The 23,025-nt window shown below is 45.2% G+C and overlaps 1 pseudogene; it reads left to right on the forward strand.

Moving 5' to 3' along the window:
* Positions 1–497: 497 nt before the first annotated feature.
* Positions 498–23,025, forward strand: part of LOC144121853 (carnitine O-acetyltransferase-like) — a 170,888-nt pseudogene continuing 148,360 nt past the window's right edge.

Below are 23,025 nucleotides of genomic sequence, written 5' to 3' on the forward strand. Positions count from 1 at the left end.
TCCCAAGGAAAAAGAGCCCGCTACGAAGGCACCCCATGACCGGAAAATGAGCACGGTGGCGGCGTTCTGACACAACAGCCTCACAATGATTGCGCCAGAAAACAAAAGCACCGGCAACTAAAAGGAGACGCGAAAAGTGGCCGCGAGGAAAACGACTGCTTGTTAAAAAATGTCGCACACCCAGACCTAAAAGTCCGGCATGAACCACGCTCCAATAAAACGCGGATCACAACACATTCCTGCAGCACGTGGAATCGGCACTGCACTCTCGGAGAGGGAAGTTAGGACCCTGCGCTGTCCGAGCAATAGGGCTCTCCAGCTGAAGTTTGACGGCGCGACAGCAGCAGCAGGTCGCAGTGTGAGGTCGTCGGCGTTCGGATCGTGGCATCAAATCGTCGAATGACGGCTGTCCAATGTCTACCAACAGCGTCCTACCCCCAGAGGACGCGGACTTCTGGTTTCCCGGTGGCGGGACGTGCATCTGAATTGGCCCGAGGATGATGCGCGACTATTCGATGGAACCCACCTTGGAGATGGCGACCGAGACTGACGTCGAGGAGGCGTTGCGGGCAGCACATGATCGGCCAGGTACTGCTCAATGTCCTGCGGTCTCTTACCATAACGCGGTCGAGGTGCGCTTGGTGGAAATCCTCTAAAGCCTATCCGCCTTTATGGGCAGTTGCGTAGGACATGATCTGGCTCCCCACATTGGTAGCAGAGAGACCAGTTGTTGGGTGTGCGCCACACGTCAGCTTTTTGTAAAACAGGGCGTGCGTACCGCAGCTCGACGAGGGGACGGTACCCTCTGCATTGTTTCAACACCAGGGCGGTATGCATACGGCACCGACGCAGATTTTCTTAGTGCTTCGCTGTAGCTCATGATGTACGGCTCCGGCTGTGGTGTCCGTAGGGCTTCGCTGTAGCTCATGGTGTGCGGCTCCGGCTGTGGTGCCGGTGGTGGCTCCACCGCTCGCCGAATTTCATCCCGGATGGCACCGGCTACAACTGCAACACTTGCAGGGGGAGCATCTAAGCGGAGGTTGGTGGTGGTGGTAGTGGTTTTATTAAAAAATAATAGTAAAAAGGAAGGAAACTATTTTTGCTAGCCCCGGCATCTGCCATCAATACTGAAGCACCTGACCTGGGGCAGCGGAAATAAAGGACAGCAGGCAGAATAGAGAAATGAAATGAAAGAGGTGAGGGGACAGGAATAGAGGATAGGGGGAGAAGTAGTATGTACAAACTATTTACACAATAAGAAATGTGTCCAGGTTGTGCGCGCGATTAGTTCATTTTAGAGGAATTAAATCACACACGCGCACAGCACTGTGTTGGTTACAACTGGAGTGGGGCGTCCAGTTATTAATCGTTCAAGGTAGAACTCGCGGAGTGTTCGGTCACTGCGTGTAACTACCTGACGGAGAACAGACGGGACGTCAAGCCTGTGTGTTCGAGGAATGCACAGAGGCTCACCAAAGTTCGCTCACGAGTGCGTGCACTGCCCGGCGGCCACAATAGCGTCCTGATGGAGTCTGGTAGTATGCCCTGCGCCCTATAGGCCGCGAGCATATCGCGACGAGCATCAGCGAACGCGGAACAGCGAAGGAGCAGGTGTTCTGGTGTTTCCACTGCACCGAATCCGTCACACACATCACTCGTCGCGATTCCGTGACGCACCCGTCGTTCCCCGGGCCACACGCAGCCAATGCGCGCGCGGAGGATCATTGCACGTTGTGACCGTGTAAGTGCGCGACAGCCGGTGACACTGTCGATGCGCTCACCTCCCGCGATGCGTGGGTCGGGGTGCTGCTTTCGGAGATGGTCGTCGATGGCCACACGCACGTCTTCCAGCGCCGATTCGACGATTCGACGATGCGGCTTATAATTACTTTATAATTATAATTACTGATAAATGTAATTACTGATAATTATATTTAATTTATAATTATAGTTACTTTATAATTATAATTACTGATTCGACGATGCGGCTTATAATTACTTTGCACTATATTGATTCAGAAATAACATGCTACACACTGTTTCTTGCACCTTATGCTTTTAAAGGGTTACAAGCGTCGTCACCATCGCAGAGAAAGTTATTTCTCTATGGTTAGTTACAGGTTTGCAACTAGAATTATAGAATCACCATGTAAACTTCATGAAAAGTATTAAATGCAACTCCAAGGACCAAGCGTTAATGTATTATAGTCTTCAAATATGTGAATGAGAAAACAGCACCATGCAGAGAAAATGCTTTACAATGAATAACCTTACTTCGGAGAGCTTTGACTTTTTCGGGCGTAAGAGCCCGCCTTCCTGGTAGCTCAGAAGCTCCCTCTTTGTGCAGGAAACGGTGGCAGGGCCTACTGGTTATGCTCCTATTATAGAGCTCCTTCATACCCCATAAAGCCTTTGCCGTTTCCCGCACAAAGAGTGCTTGGGCTGTGTCAGAAGGTAATTCCATTTCCCTCTACGGAGGGCCACCGCACAGGCTAAGTGCACCTAAAAAAATTTTTGAACAAGTAAGGTCAGACACACTAAGAAAAAGCGCATCATCAAGTAAAATATTGGTTACTGATAATCAACAAAAACGGTTTTATGCTTCATACAGTGCTAATGTGAACCATAGTGCATGCGGCAGCAGGGCTACGATAAGGAATAAGAGGAAGATATGAATTGTAGACCACAACAGTTCCGAAGCCTGAAGAAATGCAGGCCACCAGCGCAGCCCAAACAACTTTCCTTTCTCACTCTTGTTTAGTTTCTCATCACAACAGGTACCAAAAGTGACTGCTTTTGAGCTTCTTTTACGGGTGATACACTGATGCAAAAGTTCTATACAAGCACATCCCTCTTGTGAGCCATCTCCAGTTAACCCCCCTAAAACAAAATCCGAACAAAAAATTTCGGGCACGCAGGTGCAGAACTTGAAGAGGGTGACCGATGCGATGACTGTGTGTATCGCATCGAAGTGACTGTGCGCATAGCGGGGTAGATACGACAGGTTTTAGGACATTGTTAACATAAAAGCGAGGCTACGGTGGAGTGATTGCCGGCAGAATAAGCAAGGCTAATCCCACCTGTATCATTCAACACCTCAACTCAACTCATGGGATCTGCGTGGTGGTGGTGCGCAGATGTAGGGTTCTTGTCTTAAATGTCACTAAATTAATGTCATTCAGTCTCTTTCGGTCCTACACGGTAAAAAAAAATGTCATTTGCAAATGATGTTAATGACAATTGGAGAAAGAAAAAGTCAATATAAAAGACATCAGCGCCCATAAAATGTGCTTTAAATTGTTGCGTACTGTTTCAAAAGCTGTTAAGAACATTTCTGGGAAATATTATGGCTTCAAATATTATTTCTGGCAATTCTGTAGCACTTAAATTTAGCCATCAAAAGCCAAGCCGAGGACAAAGTCAACCACACTTAATTTTGATAAATGTAAACACAAAATGGCTAACGTGGCACGGTGAAGCGCGGACCATTGAAATAACTTTCAAAAGGTGAAGCACTCAGTTACAGCTTTAAGTACTTCCCAGCCAACGAACATCGAAGGCCAGTCAACAATCTACAAAAATGTCCCCAACAAAACTCGAGCATTCCCATTAGAATAACTTTTGAATTAATAGTAATAACCACCGCTGTAACAAATGTATTTTTGAGGAGATGCCAGCTATCCGTCCCATCATTCTGTGTAGAGTAATTAAAATGGTATTCGCGCATCTTGCAGCAGACAACGGCTGTATGTTTATGACAGCTCAGCTAGGCTGCTTCAATATGGCTGTTGCTGTCAGGGGGAGGGGCTTAGAGCCGGTAACTTTAATTGAAATTGCCAGCCCAAATGCGCAAGTAGAGCTCTACATCCTTTTTAGGTATGCATAACAACTTTGTGGCTCGTACCTGCAATGTAAAACCACGATTTTTTGGTAGACCACGTCATAACCCCTTTAAGACGTCGATTCTACGTTTTGTCCTCATTGTGAACAAGGCTCCCTTATGGAAGCCGAAATGTCGCTGTCTTCGTTCTTTTGGTCGGCATCATTTATTTTTTGTCATGCATCATCCTGACCAGATGGGTTTCCGTCTAACTCATGACTTCAATATTCTAAAAACACACTGCCAATGTATGTTTCCACGAACTATAGTTAGGGCTGCTAGTTTTCTTTCGTGAAGAATCGTGATTTAAATAAGAGCTTGTTTCCAAATACAGTCAGGCCTACATTATAACAGCCAAATAGTTATAATGAACACTCAGTTATAATAAAACCACGAAAATATTAATCAGGGCAAATGGGCTGATCTTCTACCTCTGTCACACTGGAAGACTTAACGTCATACAAACTAAACAACATTCGGTGCACCTAATACCATTAGGTCTCTTTCGGCACTACACAGTAATAATGGTATTTAACTGTATATATATCATGTGTGCCACTCACTTGCACTGGTAGCCGCTGCTGTGCTGCGCTCAGACTACAGGAGGCAGTTGCTCAACTGCAGTTGCTCCAGCTGCAGCCAGCTCTGCAGCCGTTTATCTGGCGCGTCTCGCTGTTCAGACAATTCTGCTGCTGCCATTGCGTCCAAGTTGCACACCTACACGACAAATTAAAAACGCCCTTGCGTATGACGGTATTGAACCTCACTACATTTATCGTACCTGCTGCTGTTCGCTGCACTGGCACATTTTTCTTTTCTTTAGGTGTTCTTGCACCTCTCCTGCACAATAAAAACACTTGTAGTCATGCCAAACAGATGGCCTGGACACCCCGTCACCAGTGAAAACCCAATAATGATAAAAATAAAAGCGCAAAATCTGGAGACAAAGAATGCGATTTTCACGATATGTTAAACTGAGTGTTCACATAATGAATACGGTTCGGTTCATGAGGGTTTAACGTGCCAAAGCCACTCAGGCTATGAGAGACACTGTAGTGAAGGGCTCCGGAAATTTCGACCACCTAGGGTTCTTTAACATGCACTGACATCGCACAGTACACGAGCCTCTAGAATTTCGCCTCCATCAAAATTCGACCGCCGCGGCCGGGATCGAACCCGTGTCTTTCGGGCCAGCAGCCGAGCGGCATAACCACTCAGCCACCACGGCGGCCCACATAATGAATACTTCTCAATTTCTGCCATTACAGATGGCCTTTGTAATCTTTATTTGCACCCATAAGCAGATACTGCACATTCCGCTTGTGTGCAACATAAAAAACAAGCCTTTTTCTAAGCAAAAAAAAACAATCCAAGAAAGCCATGAAAATAACATTTGTTCAAGCCAGTAAGTTTTCTGCTTATTTTTATCCAACTTCATACTTCAATATACATTGCATCGCATAACAATGCACTCAGCAAGACTGCATAACTGGGGTGTATAGCAGGGGAGGTGTGAAAACCGGCCAGGCAAAACTGGCCCTTGAACGCATGAATGACGTGACAAGTAAACAGAGCAGCTTAAGGTCTTCAAACCTGTTTACAAATTAGCAATTGCAACTGCACACTTCACAGATCAAAGGGCTTTAATTTTCTTTGAGCTCAGTTCGAGGTTAACCTCATATTGGAGGGAAATTCCTGTAGAGCCGAAAAATATGTCCGCTGACTGCGTTGGTAGTGTGCATGATCAGCTGCATTATACGGAATTAACTCTCAAGATGTCTGAACTCAAGTTGCAGTCGTAAAGGATGCGACACTAATCCCAGAGCGCTTAGCACTGCGCCAACATTTCTTTTCATCTCTGTACTGTGCTTTTTTTTTACTTCTGTACTTAAGTCACCTGCCTACAGAAAAGAAATACCCACATCAAGACTGCATGCAGTTACCAATTGAATTTATCTTAAATATTGCAAGAATTGTCACACAGCATAGGAAATTCCAATTCATTTCAGGATCATTCGCTTTATTTACAATAAATATAAACATGTTAAAAGCGCATATTTTGCTTCTAAGCATCTTCCATAAATGGGAGAGTTCTCTTGCTGAGACTCATCTCCTTTAGGGTACTTGTTGTGCGTAAACATAGCAACCCCATCTTTCTAGACAGGTGCGATGAAGAGAAAAACTTCTTTAAATGTAAATTCCGAAATCGCAACCTTTTTCAAAGCGAAATTGTCAAATCCTTCAATGGCGAGAGGCGCCACTCGGCTCTTCAAGGTGCTGAGTGTCTTGCATTTTATCGAGCAAAATCACGTCATGCTCTTATACTCATGAATCACCATATACCTGGTAAAAACGTTAACATTAGCAAATGCTTAATACATCTGTTCATTTTGATGACTAAAACTCTTTCGTGGCATTTGCAACAACTGCAGCTTGCATGTCAGAAACTGCAAAAAACAATGCAGCTCGACTATAAAAGCTGCGGCTTTGCACAAATATATGCCATGATCTTTGAGGCTGACAGCATTTTTTGTGGCACATCGCAAGCCTACATGAGATAACCACATCGTCAACTTAACCAAGCGTGCATACATGGTGTTGATACTTCCAAGTAATGGCTGCCTCCCCGCTAGCGTGGTGCCAGCGCCCTAGATTGCAGCTCTTGATTTTGCCCTAGCGACATTCACGTTCAAGCGGGCTACTGCTCTGAATGGTGAATGTACCGCGCTTTTCACCTTCTCCCTTCTAAGCACCTTAGCATGTCTCTTTGATCAGTGGGGTGAATGACGAATTACGACAGAGTGCTATTCGTAAAGCTCGAATTCAACAACAAGCAGTCTTAAAAACGGTGATCGTCAAGCAATGCAACGAATCAGACCTCAGGCAAAGACAATGCAGGCACCAAACATGATGCCCGTTCGGAAATGAGCCAAAAATAGATGTTTCATGTTACCTTGATTGCTTCATTACTGGCTGGAAGCCGCCACTCATTCTTCTATGCACTACACACTACCATTCATTCCACTACACCTGTACTCATATACTACTCAAAAAGATAAAACGGAACTTCTCACCAGCAAATACCACCACAACATTCTGAATTTTACCCACCAGAAAGTAAGCAATGAAAATATTATCAAGACCCTGAGGCAAACAACTAAATTTCACAAGGCTCACCTCTGCAGCTCATTTATGAAAGGGCATCTTAGTCAAAGCCTGCATTGCCCTGCCTAATGTTCTCTAACAGGCCCCTGCATGCTTGCTAAGAACAGTTGCTATAAACGTGGAACTAACAAACAGCAGCCACGCTGACAAAGAAACACCAGCAAACACTGTTGGCACTGCATCCCTCATGCACCAATTTTGTTCTTGGGATGCAAACAGTTATGTGCCTCACCAATTCCTGTCACAACCACTTCTTGAAGGTCATGGTTTCGCTTCCGTTCCTCTGCCAGCTTTTTTGTAGGGACCTGATTTCACATTGCAGTTTTTCTATTTCTTTTTGTTTGGCATCCAGTGCCCCCTTCTCAATGAGCTCTTCATCTGAAGAGCAGCTCTCTTCAGCTGCAAAGTGCACTTTTTGTAGTAAGCTTTCTTTTTTTGAGCCTTTTTTCTTTCTGGCTTGTAACCTGCGGAAATGAAAAGGAACATATATATATTATTACTATCATTCTATAGCACATTCATGGGCAAATTTCCAGCCCTATAAAAAACTAACTTCTAAGAATAAGATAAAATGCAAGAATGACCATAATTATGGTGCTATTCCTTGCTTTTAACACACATACCATGGGCCTACTAGAAGTGTTTTCCAAACAGCATAACCGAGTTGCAAGTAGTCTGCAATACTCTGACTACAAAAAAAAGAAGTGTTGCGCAACCAACTCTGTGCATCATCCTACGCAAGGCTTTTATGCGAATGAGGTGAAAAAAAAGTTGTGCATACTGCAACCATATTGACTCCACATGGTTGCGTCTCGACTAAACAGATCATAACATTTTAACGCCATAAACTCATTATCAACCAGTGAAGAATTTTTATTTGTGGATGATTTTACTGTTACAAAGCAAATCAACAGGTGATGCCACTATATTTAAACCCATAACTGCCTTTTAATGTCATTGTTAGAGGGAAACCAAACGGGAACACTAAGTTGCAGTAGACTGATAGATTACCATCTCAGGATGACGACAGCAAGGCTTTAGTGAGTCAGAAAATTGCCTCCAAGTGAAGTACCCGTGGTGACACCCCATGCAGATTCCAGAAACTGGAGCTCGGGGCGTGTCCACTTCTCCGGCAGCAATTGGCCGAGTGGTTTGACACACGGCCTTAAGACTATTTTGCCATCAGTGCACATCCCCCATTAAAATATGAAGAAAACAGTGTGGCAAGAGCAGTCAAGAATGTGAATTACATAAGAAAAACAGCACAAACCAGATGATGGACAGAAATATGGGACACGAATGTCCGTACAGAGACTTTCGCCTTGCATTCTGTGCATGCACCCTGCGTGCAGCCATTCTACGAGCATGTTTAGAATGGCACCTTTGCAACAGATTTACACTGTTTCCTTTCCTCAGCAGTGAGTCAAGCGGTTCAGTTCTCGGTTAAGCCTTTCAACTAGCTTCTTTCCGCGCGCTTGTGGCATGCTGAAATTATAAACTGTATCATTTTCTACTGTACGGGCATGCTATGAAGGATAAAATATTCACCATTGAAAAAGTGGTACGTATGCATAAACAACCAAACTCGCGAGTCTGTGATGAACCAGCGCCAGAGTCCCTCGAGTACTTCAATTAGGTAGTTTCCTGAACATGCTTGGTTAAATCATTATGCTCACACTCATGAAATGTGGAGAGGTAACATTAAATGAAAAGAAAAAGGATGCTGTACTCATTGCCTCATTTGTAGTTAAATACCTGAACTGGGCATTCAGAGAAAGGTCAGCGTGTTTTGGCAAAGCTGAAATGCCACAGTCTCATCTGCAAAAGGCCATATGAAATGCCGGGATAGGGCTGGCAGGTAGGCAAGAGGCAGCTGGTAGCCGCAAGAGTCATTTGTAATCATGCGCTCTATGTTCCAGCCATACATAGCTGGCAGAGCTGATGGCAGAGCTCAGTCAATGAAGGTTTTCTTTCCTCACTGCCGTCACTGGATTACTAGCTCTACAATCCCTCAGAATAGTTAACCAGCTTAGTTTTTTGAACCTCCACAACATTGCATCTGGTCGTGCTTCTGGCCATCTGAAGTGGCGCCTCCGACTAGCCAAACACCATAATGCTTAATTCCCATTTCTGGGCATAGTAGTGACATCCGTTATGTCATTTCGCAGACCATTTGAATGCAGGAATATTTTATTTGTGGTTTTCTTGGCAACACAGCAGACTTCTCCGCAGAACAAACTTTGGTAATGTTCCCGAGACACTAACTAACCAGTCTAGCTTAACTTAGTATTCCCATTCAGTGTCCCTTACAGACAGCTTGTGCACACTGAGTAACACTATTATTTTCCCTGAATTCTCAAATCTGTGCAGGACTTCCAAATGTATTCTGCAGCAAGTGTTGAACTCACAGATCACTGGCACATAAAGGTCTTTAATGGTCAAGGAATGATAAAACTGCCAAAGCTAGCATTAGTCCGTGGGCCAGGCTTCAGGTGCCCGATTTATTCTTAGGCTACAAAGGGCACTATTGTCAGGAAGGCCTGATAAGCCCCCATCGGGGTTTGACTGGAGCCCATTAGAATAAATTACGAACACTGACCACATACAGACTGCTTCCTTTCCTATGCGCATCTCCCCGCTCGCTTGTACCTCAGTCTTTCAATCCACCATGAAGCACACAGCTAAAATAGGCAAGCAAATACATAAGATGCACTACGAAACATTCTAAAAGCAAAGAACAGAGGAAAGAGCTGCTGCTCACGACACTTTTCCTGATGCAAGGTCAGCTTTGGCCAAACAGTGCCATGCTACAAAGTTGTTTCGTTTAATGAAAGTGGGGTTTTTACTCAAAGCGGGAAGCCCCCGGCCAGAGGAACGCTTTTACCCACTGTATCAATGGCGGGTACTCGGCGTCATTAAGAATTGAATGCCACACTTCCCGCATGTGAGGCAGATGCTCCAATAACTTTGCCACCATAGTATTGCAAATTGAGAGACGGATACCTGAGCACTTTGCTGAGCAGTTTCATGAGTAGCTTGATCTTAAAAATTATGTTTGGGCCACATGATTCTCCTCTTGTTCAGCTTTTTCGCCAGCTCTTCTGCCGTTGCTGCATTATAGACATCTCAATTAAACATAATACTCATGAAACAATACAACATATGGACAAAGCAGTGTACAATTATCACAACAATTCCAAATAATATTCCCAGCCGTGGATTCATGTAATACATGCTGGAGCAGCATGCCATTCAATGCATGAGTGATGCCAGGTTAATCTCTACCTTGAAGAAATAATTTGTGCCCATTAAGAGCTGTCCAACTCTGGGTATTGTACATGCTTGAAGTGGTAATTAACATGACAAAGTTGTGATTATTAATAATGTAGTGCATTCTGCATACAGGTCACAATAAGACTGCACAGCAGACAGTTTTCATGCTTCTGGAAGTTGTGCTGATCTCAGATAACAACCTTATGTTCCTGACTGCATGCAAAGACTGCATTTGAAGCAGTATTATGTTGCTACAATCAAAACTAAAAACTGCAAAACATTCTCGCTAGGTCTGCTGTTCATGCAGTGAGCACATTACAATTTTTGCTTCACTGTTCTGTCACGTAAATAAGGCAGGTATTACGCTTTGAATTTCTGCTGGAACAGCATATGTTAAGCTTCAACGGATTTTGGAATACAGCTGTTGGAAATATGATTTTCTGTGCTGCTAAGTTTTGTAACTGGAGCTTGTAATCATGCGCTCCTTATCGATGACGTGTCCCATGTGAGTAGCAGACAGTGCCAACCGATACAAAAAAGCTTCAAGTTGTGTACATTCTTACGTGTAATGCAGCTAGCTAATTTGGCTTTCTAGTTGCAGCACAAGCTAGGGCGGCTGCCTAAAAGCAACACTGAAAGGCAGTACTGTGGCTTGATGGGCTTGTTGGTTCACAGTCTTGAAAAACACTAGCGCAGCAGAAGATGAAATAGCACCCGTGGTGTTTGTCTCTGTTCTTTGTGTTTTCATCTGCTGCTGCGCAACAGTGTTTTTCAAGACTGGGAGGCAGTGCAGCTATACCACGGCAACCACGAATTCTGCTGCAAAGTTCATGCACATAGAGTATTACATAGAGAAAGTGGACGCTGATGCATTTCAAAACATGCAAAATGTTGCGGATCACTAAGAAGTGCCTCGCGGCGTACTTGACACTGGGCGAACCAGCGCAAAACGGCCCCAAACAATGCACGCTAGCCGCAGCGACGCTCGACCGCCTAGTAGCACTGCTTCAGCGAATACCTCCTTTTTATTTATTTATTTATTAGTTTTTATTTATTAGTTACCTGCATCGCCCCGCAGGGCATTACAGCAGGGGGGTACAGACTTCATTTATAGGTATAAAGCAATTATTGCAGTGCATGGAAAAATGCTTCGTTAGATGTAATACATACAATGCTCGATGGCAAACTGTTCCAGTCTCGAACAGTTCTAACAAAAAAAGAATAACGCAAGACGTCACCCTTGCAAGAAAATTCTCTGACCTTCAAACAGTGGTCTAGTCGCCTTGATATATAATGAGGTGCCTGGATATATTGTTCGCGGTTTATGCCAGTTTTTGAATAATAAATCTCATGGAAAAATTTCAATCTGATGTACCTTCTACGGTCCTTCAACTCTTGCCAGTTAAGTTTTCGTTTGCTTTCCGTCATACTAACTTGCCAATTATAATTACCAAGAACAAATCTAACTGCCCTATTCTGAATTTTCTCTAATTTTCCTACACACTCAGATGTGTGTGGGTCCCAGCAAACACATCCATATTCAAGTATGGAGCGTACGTAACTGAAATACAGCTGTGTTTTTAAGTTACTTGGTAAATGGCTAAAATTCCGCCGTAGAAAACCCAAACGTGACGCTGCCTTATTCGCAATATAATTAATGTGCTTATTCCATCGTAAGTCCGATGTAAAAAAGACGCCTAGATATTTAAATGACTTGCTTATGTTGAGAGTAAGATCATTAATTCTATACCTATACGGATGATTAGCACGTTTTCTTGTGAAGGTGACGTGAACAGTTTTGTTTATATTTAAGGACATGTCCCAACGTACACACCAGTCTGCCACAGTATCTAAATCAGTTTGCAGGATTTGTGAATCAGAAGTGGAATTTACTACTCTGTAAACAACACAATCATCGGCAAACATCCTGAATGAAGACTGTATGCCAACAGAAATATCATTAATATACAGCAAAAACAAAAGTGGTCCCAATACTGAGCCTTGGGGAACTCCCGACGTAACTGGTGCATACTGTGAAGAAATACCGTTCAGAACAACAGCCTGCCTTCGTAACGACAGATATTCTGCAATCCACGCAATTATTTTACAATCCAGGTTATACGCTTTCAATTTGGAGAGAAGAAGACTGTGCGCGACAACATCAAATGCCTTGCGGAAATCCAAGAAAACGCAGTCCACAATTTGTTGCTTATCGATTGCCGATGCCAAATCATGAACGAACTCCACCAGCTGCGTATTGCAGGAAAATCCACGCCTGAAACCATGTTGACTAGTGCATAAGAGATTGTGTTTGGTGAGATGGGCCATAACGCAACTATATATTACATGCTCCATAATTTTACAGGTTATGCTGGTTAAGGAAACGGGTCTGTAGTTCTGAACGGAGTTTCGCATACCACTCTTATGTATGGGCACGACACGCGCTACCTTCCAATCAGCAGGCAAGTCGGTTTCATTAAGAGACTTCTGGAACAGCCGGGTGAAATACAGACATAATGTATCCGCACAATTCCTTAAAATTGCGGCAGGAATGTCATCAGGGCCACAAGCCTTAGCCTGATTCAAATCCTTCAATAATTTACGCACACCGTCAACACAAAAAGTAACTTCCGGCATGCAATCTAAGGAGAACGCACGAAAGACGGCAGCGTGAGTCTATGTGGTGAGCAGCCATCTTGTATTCATTAGCCGATGTCCACTACACTCGCAGCAGCCGCTAAAGCACCATGCTGTGCTGAAGCAAGCATGAGCTTGATAACTGCTTGTAAGGGATGTACTAAAAGTAGCCTAACTGTCAGCAAAGAGAATAGCTTCAGTTTCTACATATTACACAGTGACACTATCTGAATGCGATAAGACGACGTTACGAAGAGAAAAAAAAACGGTTGGGATGGAACTTTTCACACTGCAGGCAAGCGTCTGCGTCCAGGACATAGCTTGTGCCATGCATGTATGCTTCAGACATCCAATAGTTCTTCATGTTAGGAAAAAGCTTCATTACTAATAAGCAACTGAAGTTGTGTAAGGTGCTGAGGCCTACAACTTGTAATGAACGACTGAGTGCGCGAGCTGTCAGTGAAGGAAGTGTCGGCTAACCCCGTAGTCGTGATAACAAACGTTAGGCGGCTTATTTTGTACCATAACATGTGTGCAAAGCCAGAACCAGGCTCTGCTAACTGTGTGGGTGGTGGCCAAGAGCAAAGGCGACGAATTGCTGCACACTGCACCTGCATAGAAGGGAATGGCGAAGCCTCTTACCATGTTTCTCCCATTTTTATCTTCATTGAGCATGGCATGTGTGCGCATCTAGAGTGTTCTTGCACTGGCAGCACGAGCACCTGGCTTCCAGCCCACGTATGAAAAGTGGAAGTCATATTCGATGCACGCCATACTCAATGAAGAAAAGGATTGCAGCAACATGGGAACAGGCTTTGCCATTCTCTGCCATGCAGGTGCAGTGTGCAGCGATTGCGTTGCCTTTGCTCTTGGCCACCACCCACGCAGTTAGCAAAGCCTGGTTCTGGCTTTACACACAGTCTACCTGTGAATAAAATGCACTATCAGCACATGTTAAGGTGGAAAAGCCGCGTCACCTTTGTTAACATGACTATGGTGTCAGTCGACGCTTCCTTCACTGATGGCTCGTGCACCCAATCGCTCATTACAAGTTGTAGGCCTCAGCGCCTTCCACGACTTCAGTTGCTTATGAGTAATGAAGCTTTTCCTTAACATCAAGAATTAGTGGATGCCCGAAGCATCCACGCATGGCCACAAGCCAATGTCCTGGATGCAGTTGCTTGCCCGCAGTGCGAAAGGGTCTGTTTCTGTTTTCTCCTCATTACGCTGCCAATCATATTTCGACAGAGTCACTGCATAATCTCCAGGAACCAAAGCCATTCTCTTTGCAAACAGTTAGGCTACTTGTAGCACGTCACTTACAAGTAGGGGTTCGACATTCACTGCATAATCTCCAGGATCCGAAGCCATTCTCTTTGCAAACAGTTAGGCTACTTGTAGCACGTCACTTACAAGTAGGGGTTCGACATTTCAGTATGCCGATTTCAGCTTTCGAAATCCGGTTTCAATTGAAAAACGTCAGTATTCTTGGCATGCAAGGCACAGGTAGCTGGCTGTTGAATGAGACTTACACTCAGCCAAAGCTGAAATTAAGTAAGCAGGAAGCCAGGGGCATGATGCGACAATGACGTTGATCCTTTTCTCCTAGCCCGCGGGAGACGAAATTTCCCCAATGCGGTCTGCATAGCAATGGGTTTGAGACCCCTGCTATAAGTGAAGGGAGGACAGGAACATAGAATATATGTTTGTTAGTGGTATCTGACAGCGCGCGCCTGTTGTCACAATACGTGCAGCGCGCCCTCCCTGATATTGCCTGTCCCCTCACGCATGTTATATCTATGCATATCGCAAGTCGTCATCATGGCTCAACATTGCACTTTTGTTGATCACGTGTTTCTGTTTATGTCTCTAGGGTAGACGAGTACAACAGGCTGACTCAGCAACGTGCGCGGTCGGGTGGGAATGACTACTGGAAAGTTGAAGCCGCGCAAGACCTGCAAGCAAAGCTGTGCCGCGATAGCGACTTGTGATGAAGTGACAAAACCGCTGTCATCATGGATGCTAACGGAAGTCTCTTGCGGGTTTTCTCCTGAAAAAGCCCTGCTCGACGAAATTGCGAGGGCAAACAGCCTAGCGTTTCCTGGTCTCTCCACTTGTCACGCCTGCACTCGCGAGGGGAACTCACAAAGGCAGCTGTACCGCATGCACGAGCGTCATGCGCGCTGCGATAGTTTAAAAATTCGCACACCTCCTACAGGCGCAGCAACGCGACTGCTTCCCTGATTTCTCAGCGTGGACAAAAATATTGTTGTCACTTACCAGCCAGTTCTTCTATGTCGCCAGGATAGAAATCTTCTTCTCCGCCATCCGGAGCGTTTGTTTTGCCAGTATACTAACTTGTTTTTGACCAAGTCTTTTGTGGATTTGGGACAATAATCTTTGATGAGGCTGACTGGCACGACGACCTTTTCGCCGTCTTTATATGACACATAGGCGAGCAACGGCTCCATAATAACAAAATATTTTCAGAGTAGCTAGGAGGTAAAAATAGTTGCAACTAACAGGCTAACTACGATGGCTAGAAGCTTTGGATGCTTTTGGCTTCTTAAAGCCATGCGTTGAATATGCAATTTTTTTAGCGCGCACGCGGAGCATATCTTAATGAATAAGCATAAAATTGACAGTTTATTTGTGTTACAAAGCCGGCTGCAGGTACCCAATGGACTTTGAATTGCTTCAGTGTTTTGCACAGCGCATTTCACGGTCCTATCCGGAGGGTGAAAGTCAACACAATCAAGACTTCAAGAGTCAAGACCAGTCAAGACCGATAGTAAAGTGGCTAGAATGAGAAGGTGTGGAGACTGCGCCGCTTTCTCTCGGCCGCGCGTGACCCCTCAGCGCACTGATGCCGCTAGGGGGAATGTGGCGCTGCTACTAGCGGCGCGGTGAGCTCAGCCAGCCGCGTCGGCCTTGCACATGCCGTAGCAGTTCAGTTCGTTTCGTCGCCTGTATTGCCGTGTCTGTAGCAGCGTTTTCTCATGCGAGGGCGAGATGCCTTCAACAGAAAAGTGGCTGTGGAAAGCGTTGAAGTGACTGTAGACCATCATAGCTATGCTGTGCGACACTGTGACGCGCAGCTCATATATTACATTACATTGCAGGCTATGTGGCTAGGAAGCGTGTTTTGACAACTCATTGTGAAGCTTGCAGACGAGCATGCCTCTGTGATAAAGGCAACATTCCCAAAGAATTTCCAGCTGAGGCAACTAATGAGAGAGACCTTGGGGGCCTTTTATATCCGTCAGTATCATTTTACAATCTTGCCAACGTCGTTGAAAACAAACTTACACATGCGTTCAGCCGAAAGCTCTTGCATGCCGAAGCTGCAGCAGAGATTCTACAGTGTATTGGTGATGTGCCGAAAATTGGTTGTTCTGAACATTCTGTAGCGCTGACAGCATCAGTTTTACGTTTTTATTGCCTTACAAAGATTCCCTTTTTTCTTAATGGTAATAATCAGGAGGATATAGTGCATAAGAAGAAAAGAAAAAACAACCTTTTTGTGTTGCAGATCGAATTCTGCAAAAGTTTTCCCTCTAACTTGTAAATAAACGATTTTATGGCCAGATATATGTGTTGGTTCACTGTCTATTATCGTCGGAGATTGCTTATACATGCACGGGCCCCGGAAGTTTTTTCTAGGGGGCAAGACTTCTAGCTTATTTTGTTATTTATTAAATGCTCATATTTATACAATGAATTTTATATTTTTATTATTTCTTACTTTTTAAAGTTCAAAGAGCCGCCGCGGTGGCTGAGTGGTTATGGCGCTCAGCTGCCGGCCCGAAAGACGCGGGTTCGATCCCGGCCACGGCGGTCGAATTTCGATGGAGGCGAAATTCTAGAGGCCCGTAAGCTGTGCGATGTCAGTGCACGTAAAAGAACCCCAGGTGGTCGAAATTTCCGGAGCCCTTCATTACGGCGTCCCTCATAGCCTGAGTCGCTTTGGGACGTTAAATCCCCCATAAACCATAAACCATTAAAGTTCAAAGGTTGATGCAAACTGTCACGTGGGGTGACGGCGCTCCATCAGTAAGGAAGACAACGAAAAAACTTCAAAAGAAACTGTTTAAGGGGCTGACTCGCGACAGCAAAAACTGAATGACTCGGCTGTGGCAATGGCCACAAGCGTGCTCGGTGGTCATCCGACTGAATGCCTGCAGTACTTGGCCGCGCTCAATTTTAAGCTGACAAAGAACGTTCGAGATAAGGAACCAAAAGCAACAACAATCTGAAAAAATGTGGAAGCATTTGCACGTGGCCACGATCAATGTAAATAATTCTGGTCGCATCTCGCATTACAAAACAAAATGATAAAACCGCGTGCCAGCGATTTTGAGTTCGAACGAACAAACGGTGCAAAGGTTCACGGCAATATAAAACGAATTGAAATGGGGACCTAAGCTTTACGCATGAGGAGTGATCAATTGCAATAAAAAAGTTTGTGCACAATTTGTTTAAATTCTGCTAATTATATCATGTACATGGGTCAGACAATCGACTTCTGTTGGGACATGACTGGTTTAGGTTGCTCATAAGAAATGCTTTACAACTGGCTACGAAGCCAAGTAGCTCAGCCCCACTGTGGTTTGCATTAAAAGAGTCGTAGAACTGAAATGTTTCAATTGTCAGCAATCTGCTCCAATTAAGTGTCAACAATTGGAGACGGGGGGCGCTGCCTCCTCTGGTAAAATGGTGTGGGGGGGGGGGGGGAAACACTTACATGAGCGTCAATATGGCATACGTGCTAAAGGTTCGCATGCTACAGGTTTCGTTGTCTTCCTGACTGATGGAGCGCCGTCACCCCAAGTGACAGTTTGCATCAACCTTTGAACTTTAAAAAGTAAGAAATAATAAAAATATAAAATTTATTGTGTAAATGAGAATTAAATAAATAACAAAATAAGCTCGAAGTCTTGCCCCTAGAAAAAAGTTCCGGGGCCCGTGCATGTATAAGCAATCTCCGACGATTATAGACAGTGAAGCAACACATATATCTGGCCATAAAATCGTTTATTTACAAGTTAGAGGGAAAACGTTTGCAGAATTCGATCTACAACACAAAAAGGTTGTTTTTTTTTTTCCTTATGCACTATATCCTCCTGATTTATACCCTTAAGGAAAAAGCGAATCTTTTTGAGGCAATAAAAACGTAAACTGATGCTGTCAGCGCTACAGAATGTTCAGAACAACCAATTTTTGGCACATCACCAATGGACTGTAGAATCTCTGCTGCAGCTTCGGCATGCAAGAGCGTTTGGCTGAACGCATGTGTAAGTTTGTTTTCAAGGACGTTGACAAGATTGTAAAATGATACTGACGGATATGAAAGACCCCCAAGGTCCCTCTCCTTAGTTGCCTCAGCTGGAAGTTCTTTGGGAATGTTGCCTTTATCACAGAGACATGGTCGTCTGCAAGCTTCACAATGAGTTGTCAGAACACGCTTTCTAGCCAAATAGCCTGCAATGTAATATATCAGCTGCGCGTCACAGTGTCGCACAGCATAGCTATGATGGTCTACAGCCACTTCAACGCTTTCTACAGCCACTTTTCTGTTGAAGGCATCTCGCCCTCGCATGAGAAAACGCTGCTACAGACACTGCAATACAGGCGACGAAACGAACTGAACTGCTACGGCATGTGCAAGGCCGACGCGGCTGGCTGAGCTTACCACGCCGCTAGTAGCAGCGCCACATTCCCCCTAGCGGCATCGGTGCGCAGAGGGGCCACGCGCGGCCGTGAGAAAGCGGCGCAGTCTAAACACCTTCTCATTCTAGCCACTCTAGCATTGTGCCTCATCGACGTCAGCTTCCTCAGCAGCCAACGACGGAGGAGATTTGGGCGATTTTCTAAACCTTCCAAGTGGCGAGCAACCAGCAGCAGAGCAAGCGGCGCAGCCAGCCTCGCTTACTTTGAGTGCCCATGATGAGCAGGCAGGCGGCAGCTCGTATGCCGATGACGAAGATTTATTCCGAACAGACGACTTTGACCGGCTTGACGAAACACCCGAAGTCAGCAGTTCTATGCCGGGAGAAACCGAAAACGACGACGGCGAATGCGAGTTTCTGCCATCGGACTTTGTCGAGCTTGAGGCAGCAACACTTCCGGGCTCCACAACGACAAAGGCAGCCGCGATCGTAATGATTATGACGTTTGTCGTCACTCATGGCCATACTTGGGAGGCCCTGAATGATCTGCTGCGCCTCAGATGGCCTGTTTGGCTTTAAAGGTGTACTTCCACGGTCAAAGTTTGTGTTCCGAAAGCTTTGGTCGTCGCGCAAGGAAAAGCTGGTGAAGCGGTTTTTTTATTGTGACACCTGTGGCAGTGCGCTTGTGTCGGTGCCCGGAATGTCATCACTGAGGGGCCTGGACTGCGAGGTCAAAACGGAACTTTCTGTTCTAAAAGCTAGGGGACATTTTTTCATCATTTTAGATATGAGAGAACAGATGAAATGTTTGCTTGCAAAATCAAAGGCTGCATTGTTTGAAAGACTTGTGAACTTGAAGGCAGTCATTCAGCAAGGAGGAGCAGCGCTGTTGCAGGACATCACAAGTGGATCTACGGCCGAGGAGTTGAGGAAGAGCGGCAGAATTGGCTGGATGGACCTTACCATCACCCTCAACACAGATGGAAGCCCCGTATTCAAGTCATCGTCATCATCTGTGTGGCCAATGCAGTTTTTGATTAATGAGTTGCCACCTTGCGAGAGGCTAAAGAACTGCTTGATAGGTGGGCTGTGGTTCGGCAAGCACCCGTACATGAGAACCTTCTTAACCAAATTTGTTGAAGAGATCAATCAGTTTGGCAAGATCACTTGGAAGGCAGGTCATACAGTGCTGTCATCAGGGCTTTACGTACTGTGCTGCTGTGTAGATGCGCCAGCCCGAGCATCTGTGATCAACATGGTCCAGTTTAATGGTCTTTTCGGCTGCCCTTGGTGCTACAATTGTGCCGAGTTTCACGAAGGTATGGTTAATCAACTTTGTCATTGCATCTGGCTGAACTCTTGTGCATTTATGTTAACTTAGTGGATATGCTTAATAATTTGATATCGAAATTTTGAAAAGCTTATAATATGGCCTGAAATGCATTTAGGGTGTTCTGTCTAAGTTAGCTACGACGAAAAAATGGATAAGTTGAAGTGGTGTTCAAATACTGCTAAGGAAAAACGTTGCATTTGCAGTGGTCATTTTGTATCAAAGTTGTCAGTGCACTTTGTGAAAGCTCTGGCTGAACCGAAATTTACCATTAGAAACATGTGATATAGATGTGCCACACTTATCCGTGACAGCATATGTGAGGTGCAAAGAATTGAAGGCGGGCTGTTGCGAGGTACGGGCTGCGGACTCGGTGAAAGTTAGGAACTGGGTCTTTATTTGAGATTTTGACCCAAAAGAAGAAAAGAGGGCCCCAGGCCCTTGAAGTTGCAGACTGGCTCCCCGAGCAGCTGCTCTCTTCCGCTGCCGGAGGAAGACTCTCGTTGTCCGTTGACGGTCGCGTTTTCGAACGGCATGGTCGCGTTACCTAGCTGCGGGTTCTAGGAAGGAAGCGTCCTTGGTGGCCGAATCCAGACCAACCCGAGCTCCGACGCGAGAGGAGTGGGGAACAGGCGCGCTTCTCCACCCTCATTAACATTTCAAGTCCGAGAGGGCTGCGTCTTTGGCCGAACTTGAACCCCGCGTCTGCGACGAGGCCGGAACCCTGCGGCGCTGAGGGTAGGCCGCAGCGTCCGCGGCACCAGCAGTTTCCGGAATTTGCGGGCCCACAGGCCAGCAGTGTCTTGCAACGCAACAGGGCCTAAAATTCCCCATCTAGACACATCATGCGAATGTCACATGAGAGACGTCTATACCCAGCAAGAGTACTGTCATAAGCAAAAGTAAGGGAATTTCCCTGTGCATTCCAAACCAAGCCGCACTAAATGTGGGTGCTACCTGACGAAGCGCTCCTAGTGACAAGACTGGCACACTGCGACGTTTTCAGCAGTACGAGTATTTCGTCAAGCAGCGGCCGCATGCAGTGTGGCATATGGCTCGCAACAAGGACAGTTGGATCTATTACTTTTGTCGTGATAGTTCAATGCTTAAAACATATGCAGGCATTTCTTAATTCCTGTAGATTCTGCTTTCTGCAGGCAAGTAATCGATCACACATACTATTTCTCTCCTTTCAACAGGGGCCCAAAGGTACATGAGTGTTACAGTCGGTGAGGAGCGGACCCCAGGGGAGATGTCGAGAGACATGGAGTTCGCGGAGATCAAAGATGCTGTGAATGGGCTTAAAGGGCAGCCACCACTGAATCACCTGAAACACTTTAACATTTTTTTGGCCACACAGTGGAGTATATGCATTGTGTGCTCATTGAGGTCACGAAATGCCTTACTAACCAGTGGTTTGATTCATCGAACTCTCAGCAACCCTTCTACATTGGTAAGTAGTGGAGAAAGTAAAAGGGATACACTTCTACACATGATAGCACTAAGTAACCTTAAAAAATTTTGTAATACTCTGTACTACATTGCTGAAGGCTACATTTAACTAAAATAAGCATAGGAAAAAAGAGATAACAAAGGTTGTTGCTGGCTGGTACTCCTTCACCCTTTCCGCTCATACCTCGGGCATTACCCGACAGTGGAAAAGTGTTTGTGTGGTTAGTAGTCCGGCATGGCTCGACACATGGCTTTAAATAAATGTTTATAACCAAATCATGATGTGGCACTCCCTTTCTTTGCGAGGAGTTGGAAAGCCCAAAAGAAAGCTGACCATTGCAGTAGTCAGTGAGGAAGCTATACCTGACCATTAAGAGTTAACTGTTGACGTTTAGGTCAGCTACTGACATGATGGAGTTTAGCTCTGATGTTCAAATTGCAATGCTCATTCAGCTGGCTTCTCCAAACAAAGTGTGGCCCTATGTCCTGCTTTCAAAATGAGACATGAAAAATACCTAACTTACGAAAAAATACTACGGGACTGAGGGCATGAGGAGGTTCATATCTTCACAAGCATAACAAAGAACAGTCTGGCATGCTTGAGTGCCCAAAAAGTTGGGTAAACTGCATTTGTACAGCTCAAAAGAAGGAGCCGTGGTATGATTGGTATGACAGCCACGAAGTGCCACTGAACACCTGGAGGGGTGCATATTATTCACATTGGTTTTAAGCAATCACCAACAGCTTCCAGAACACAACTTTGGCAAGAAATTTGAATTTCTTAGCATCTTGTTCATATCACTTGAAGTTTAGTGCTGCACCTTGTAATTTAAACATTTAAGGCTGCATGCAAGAACAGCAGTGCAATTAATTTCTCTGTCTGATACTGCATTGCAAAAACATCAAAATTGGCTTTTGAGGAAAGGAAATGGTGCACTAACTATGAAGAAAGAGGGCTCCTAGTGGAGGGCTGAGGACTAATTTCGACCACCTGGGGATCTGATGTCGCACAACACAGGGGCGCGTTTTTGCATTTCACCTCCATCGAAATGAAACGTGGCCACGTGACCGCCATTGTCGGATTCGAACCTGGGAACTCCGGCTCAGTAGCCGAACACTGTAACCACTGAGACACCGCGGCGGGTCTCCATAAACATATGGCAGTGGATCCAGAAAAAATTATAGAGCATGAATTATGAGTCAAAACAAATTGGTGTCGTATTTCTGACCTTTGAATTGTGAGCTGTGCGACATAACATCTTGGTATGTTGTGCCATGCTGGAATGTAACCTAATCTAACGCCTTTCACGTTGGTTCACTTATGTTCCGCCTCACAGCAACCAGTGCCATCTTCTCAGCCAGTTTGTGTGAATTTGTCTGCTGCATGTGAAGACAAAGGCAGAGTTTTTTTTCTGTTACCCTTCTCGATGTTTTCCATGCATCCTAAGCGCCTGACACTATTTCAGTGCTCTTTTTTTTTACATGATGTCCTGCTGCTATGTTGAGATTTAACGCTTAAAAGGGCCCATAAAATTTATGCATGCAGCATGCTTGTGCCCTGCTGCTTGGGCATACTACCTCAGTGCTACCTGAACCACTTTGTTAATGCTTCTTTTTAG

Source organism: Amblyomma americanum, chromosome 1, assembly GCF_052857255.1.
Source record: "Amblyomma americanum isolate KBUSLIRL-KWMA chromosome 1, ASM5285725v1, whole genome shotgun sequence".
In the NCBI taxonomy this organism is placed as follows: domain Eukaryota; kingdom Metazoa; phylum Arthropoda; class Arachnida; order Ixodida; family Ixodidae; genus Amblyomma; species Amblyomma americanum.